The sequence below is a fragment of the Asparagus officinalis genome, chromosome 7 (genome assembly GCF_001876935.1).
Source record: "Asparagus officinalis chromosome 7, Aspof.V1, whole genome shotgun sequence".
In the NCBI taxonomy this organism is placed as follows: Eukaryota; Viridiplantae; Streptophyta; class Magnoliopsida; order Asparagales; family Asparagaceae; genus Asparagus; species Asparagus officinalis.
The window spans coordinates 15,714,052-15,720,283 of NC_033800.1; positions in this window are offsets into that span (position 1 = coordinate 15,714,052).

The following is a 6,232-nucleotide window of genomic DNA, read 5'->3' on the forward strand; positions in this document are numbered from 1 at the left end:
CGAATTCGTCACAAATTTCCCGAACAGTCGGGGAATGACTTTTTTGTGACTCATCGGAATCAGTATGTGAGGTTTTCCCTCGACCAATCATATTGATAGTGACCTGAGGGTATTCTGCTTCAGCTGTCTTTTTTCTGTATCGGCGTTATCGTTTGGCAGCTCTAACGACGTTCGTCAACCTGTCAAACACGGACTGCCGAGGTGTGGATACGCAACAATGGCATTCTGACAGGACTGCCGATATAAGCCTCTCACATTAGCATGAGTGAGCTGCTTTTACTGTCGGTTTTCCTCTTGATAGTAATTCCCGCAAGTCAGGAACTTGGGAGGAAGCTTTCCCTAGGTGTGGAGGCGGAGATGGAACCCCCTGCCCTTGGGTGGATGAAATTGGTTCTTGTCAAACATGGATTTTGAAACCACGCTGACTTTTCTGAACCTGACGGACCTCTTGATGATCGCGTTCTTGAAGAACAGCGCTAGGGTCGCGTTCTTGAAGAGTAACGCGAGGGTCGCGTTGGGATTTATAAACATTAGGCTGAGGCCTACGTTTAAATGATGAAACTGACCTCTGAGGGTCATGTTTTGGTTGAACGCGCCCCTAAGGGTCGCGTTTGGTTGGTGAAACAGACTCTTGAGAGTCATGTTCTGTTTGAACGCGCTCCTGAGGGTCGCGTTTAGTTTTGGCAGCTTCCTTCTGAGGGCTGCGTTTTGAAGGAACAACGCGCCATTCAGGGTCGCGTTTCAGCTGTATCAGCCGAGGCTCGTAGTCGGGCTCATTGCCACGAAGCGAGCGTTCTGTTTTGGGAACGCTAGGCTTGGGTAAAATTTTAGAAACACGATCTTCGCGTTGGGCCAACATTCGGCTTTCACGCAGGTGCGCTCGTCGTATGGATCTTCTCCGTCTGTGAGCGGCGTTCTTCTTGGCTTGTTTCAAAGCCTTAGCAGCAGCGTCGTTGACGTTTATGGAGCTCATCTCCTCTATAGGCCGTTTATGGCCTGAAGCACGTCGTGCTGATGCGGATGTGGGATCTTCAACCCGCAGAGCCAGTTTAAGTTCCTGGCCGAAGGAGAGGGCTTTCTTCGGCGTTTCAACAACAGAGTTGATCTCCTTGGAGATTTTGCGGACATCGCGCTTAGCCTTGGGACTAAGCGATCCAGAGGATAAGGCTTCCTCATATTTTGCTTGATCAAACTCCACGACGAGAGTTTCTACAGTCGTTCCCATGAGGTGGACGTCGGACTGCGCCACCACTTCTTCATCGGAAAAGCTAGTCCCCAGCGGAGTCGCCATCTTTTGTATGTTGGAAAAATTGCAATGAAAAGAACAAAAGAAAATTGACTTGTATTTCTTTGATTCCGGTTACAATTCGATTACAAAAGAGAGGAGAACGAATTTGGTTCTCCCCTTTGTTTAAAACTGGGTTCTTCTCGGTAGCGATGGAGTGCCTCCTTCGATTGCTTGCGTCGAAATTGCTCTCCGTTGACGATCTGACCGTCTCTTCTCTCGTGGGAACAATGAACTTAAAGTTTGATGGGTAACTCTTAACGAGTTTAAGAACTCTGGACGAGTTAGAACTCTGTGAAGAGAGTTGTTAGAACCGAAAATTCGGTTAATGACCAAGCAAAAATTCTGTTGTTGAAGAATCTCCTTAGATTTAATCTTCTGAATTTAATTCAAATTCTCTATCTCCAAGAGATCCGCCTCTCCTACCTCTCTGTGTGGTTGAGATCCTCAGGAATTCTCTCTGTTGCTGAATCTATGTTCCAAAAAAAGCCAGCCCCTAACTTAGTTGAGTTTGTTAAGTTTTTATAGGTGGATAAGAGGTTGTAACTGCCCTCTAAATCCGCTCCTAAGTGGGCGTGATTTCCTCAGATCGTGGGGAAACAGTTCTGAAAACGTTCGACTCTTATTTGAACGAGTCAAACGCCCAATCTGGCGTTCAGAACCCAACGTCGCCTCTTAGAATTGAGACACGAGGTTGGGTGTTGGCTGAACATTAATGAACGCGAGGGTCGCTCGCGTTTTGGCTTGTTGCCACTTAAGAACGCGGGGGTCGGTGTTGGTCGAACCTCCGGAACGCGAGGGTCGCTCGCATTTGGCTTGTTATAACTTGGAAACGCGGGGGTCGCCTGCATTTCCAAAATTATGACGCGGGGATGACTTCCGCGTTTTAGAAGGGGTTAGTTGATTTGTAACCTCTTCTATAGAGCGTTGCAAGGACCGTTATTCAGTAATCCTAGCTTTAGCTGTTGTGGGGTGTGCAAGTCGTCAGATTGTAACTCTCACTGTAGATTGTGAAGACTGCTGAATAGTGTTTTTATCAGTTGTCGGAAGCGTCGTTGGATTGTAACTCTTCTCGATCTATGTGAAAAGTCCTCCATTTGCAGCTTCGGCATGAAAGCTATCTGATTGTAGCTTTCATTATTGGAACTTGACGGGAATCAATCATCCATAGTGATTTTTAGACGAATATTTGCCCACAGCTCTCTACCAAGCAACTCACCAACTAAGTCCAACCTTTTATTTCTGAAATCATTACACTGCTCATCAGCATCTCTAATAGTTGTTAATATAATATTAGTCCTGCTGTTGTCGCAGCCATCAAGATCAATCATCTCAAAGTTGAGGCCGTGTTTATAGCGGTTGAAGAGTTGCAGATGCAGTAATTAGAAAGTCGTCTGATTGTAACTTCCATCGTCGGGGCTTGATGAGGATCAGCTATCTATTGTGATTTTTAGACAGCCTACACACGTGTAGTAGGCGCAAAACTTTTTCAATAAATTTTTATATCTCAAAAATGCATTATAGGTTTAATTATAAATACAATGTGATATCTAAAATTTTAGGAAACTATGTTTTTATCCTTTACCAAAATATGAGGCTTTTAGCATCTATTAAAATCATCTGTATATGTTTTATTACTTTTATTACAAAATAAAATGCATGTCCTTGATGCAAAAAAATTTATAAATAAAAAATATACTTTATATTCTTTGTTTTTTTAGCTATGCGTACAAATGGCTTTGCTAACATGAACTTGTAATTTATATTTATATTCCTTTTAGAATCTAAAATATATTAGATATGAAGTTATGAGCCCGTATCCCATGTTCATAGAGTATGATATCGAATATTCAAGAAAACCAAAAAAAAAGAAGGGAAAATTGTGTCGATGTCCCAAAAGCAAGGACTTCATGTGACCAAACCCCTTGTATTTTGGCTCATGTGATTCAGCCCCAAAAAGTATCATTTAATATTTTTTAAGGCCCCTCCACTTCAGCAGTACAAAAAAAGATTGTATTTTAGAAAAACCCAAAATTGCCACTCTACTTATCTTCCCCAGATGCATGGTCCTCAAAAACATAGAAAGTCGCGCCCATTAATGCGATCTGACGAAAAAAAATGGAGGAAAATTTCTCGCCTTTTTTTAAACTCTATCATGAGCAACAACTCATGTTAGTTCTAAGTTATTTAATGTTAGTTCTAACTTATTTTATGTTAGTTCTAACTTGTTTCATGTTAGTTATAATTCATGTTAAAGCTAACTTTAAATAGAACTAACATAAATACTTTAGGCTACTTGGTCTAGTGGTAAAGCTTGGGAATTTGAAGAGGAGGTCAGGAGTTCTGACCCCTGCAGCTACATTATATATTTGAAGGTCTTTGATTGGGCTCTTATGTTAGTTCTAACCCATGGCATGTTAGTTCTAACTCACCGCATGTTACTTCTAGTTCTAATTCATGTTAGTTCTAGGCTCTTGGGCTCTTATGTTAGTTCTAACTCATGACATGTTAGTTCTAACCCACGGAATGTTAGTTCTAACTCACCGCACGTTAGTTCTAGTTCTAATTCATGTTAGTTCTAAGCTCTTGGGCTCTTATGTTAGTTCTAACTCACGACATGTTAGTTCTAACTCACGACATGTTAGTTCTAACTCACGACATGTTAATTCTAACCCACATCATATTAGTTCTAACTCACCGCACGTTAGTTCTAGTTCTAATTCATGTTAGTTCTAGGCTCTTGGGCTCTTATGTTAGTTCTAACCCACGACATGTTAGTTCTAACTCACTGCTTGTCAGTTCTAGTTCTAATTCATGTTAGTTCTAGGCTCTTGGGCTCTTATGTTAGTTCTAACCTACGACATGTTAGTTCTAACCCACGACATGTTAGTTCTAACTCATCACACGTTAGTTCTAGTTCTAATTTATATTAGTTCTAGGCTCTTGAACTCTTATGTTAGTTCTAACCCACGGCATGTTAGTTCTAACTCACCACACGTTACTTCTAGTTCTAATTCATGTTAGTGTTAGGCTCTTGGGCTCTTATGTTAGTTCTAACCCACAGCATGTTAGTTCTAACTCATGACATGTTAGTTCTAATCCACGGCATGTTAGTTCTAACTCATCGCACGTTAGTTCTAGTTCTAATTCATGTTAGTTCTAAGCTCTTGGGCTCTTATGTCAGTTCTAACTCACGGCATGTTAGTTCTAACTCACCGCTTATTAGTTCTAGTTCTAATTCATTTTAGTTCTAGGCTCTTGGGCTCTTATGTTAGTTCTAACCCTTGGTATATTAGTTCTAACTCACGACATGTTAGTTCTAACCCATAGCATGTTAGTTCTAACTCACCGCACATTAGATCTAGCTCTAATTTATGTTAGTTCTAGGCTCTTAGGCTCTTATGTTAGTTCTAACCCACGACATGTTAGTTCTAACTCACCGTTTGTTAGTTCTAGTTCTAATTCATGTTAGTTCTAAGCTATTGGGCTCTTATGTTAGTTCTAACCCACAACATGTTAGAACTAATATGATATCCATTAGAACTAATACGAAATCCACTAGAACTAACACATATATTAGAACTAACATGATATACATTAGAACTAACACGAAAATAATTTCTTCTTTTTAAAATATAATAATATTATACATAACATAATTTTTGACCGAGGAATTTACGCACCTAGGATAACCAACATCAATTTAACACCTCCTAAAATTTTCACATTTTTCCATCCAAACATCTCCCATAATTTTTACATACAGACCAATAAACTAAAACAAAAAACATCCAAAAACCCCCAAACCCCCAACTACTGCCAACCCTTGTCGTTCTTCTTTTCCGGTCTCGCCATTCTACTGTCTGCCTTTGCATTTCCATAAGGGTTTGAGTGACTTCCTCCGCACTGCTAACCCTAGATGAGCCGTCTTTGTCCTTCAGCTCTCCGTGATGAACGACTTCGTAGTCGTTAATGGATTTCGCTTCCCTGGACGATATTTTTCCAGCAAAAAACTTAGCACTGTTAAAATCCAACGAGAAAATTGAAAATTTTGAGAGTTTCGATGTTCCTCCTAAGAGTGAAAGAAGAGGGGGCGGGGGGAGGAGGCGGGGGGGGAGAGAGCAGGAGAGATGAGAGAGAGTACTTGAATAGGAGAGGAGACGCAGTAACCAAGTTTAGTCCCATCAAAGGGGCAAGTTCGTAACTTCCACTAGGCTTTTTTTGAAAACTGATACTTTAGGACCTCGTCACAAATACTGTGTGTAGTTGGGGCTTATCCACATGGGGCAGAATACAATGGGTCTCGTCACATGAAGTTTTAGCTTTTGGGGCCTGGACACATTTTTCCCAAAAAAGAAAGACAAAATATTTGTCATATGTGGAATACTCTAGAAAATAAAAAAGAGAGAAAGGAAAAAAATTCATTTGTTGAATTACTCTTTTACCCTTCTAATTATGGTAGAATATGAGATTATGTCCATCAATCATCCAAATTTTAGATTACCCCCAATTTATTTTTTTATATAGTAGCATCTCCCTACACCCGTGTGCATGTGTGTATAGTATAGATAGATATAGATTTGACATTTTTTTGTTGTACCCTAAAGGAAATAATTATTTAAAATTTTATACGTTTTCTTTTGGAAATTAATTCAATGAAAGGAGTAAAGTTTTATTTAACAGAAGTGAACCACCTATAAAAGCATATGTTTGAGCGTCGATATTAACGATCAACACCGTTCATTATGATCTATATGTCATCAAATGGGTGTGGATCAAATATCATACGTCTTGGGATTTTCTATCCTATGATTCAAGCAACTCAAAATAGCTGGCATTTTAGACTGCTACAGACCATTCATTTCTAGGCCACCAGATGTATAAACTAGAAATATCTTATCTATGTGACATTTTTATCTCCATGAAATTTTGGATGCATAGATCATA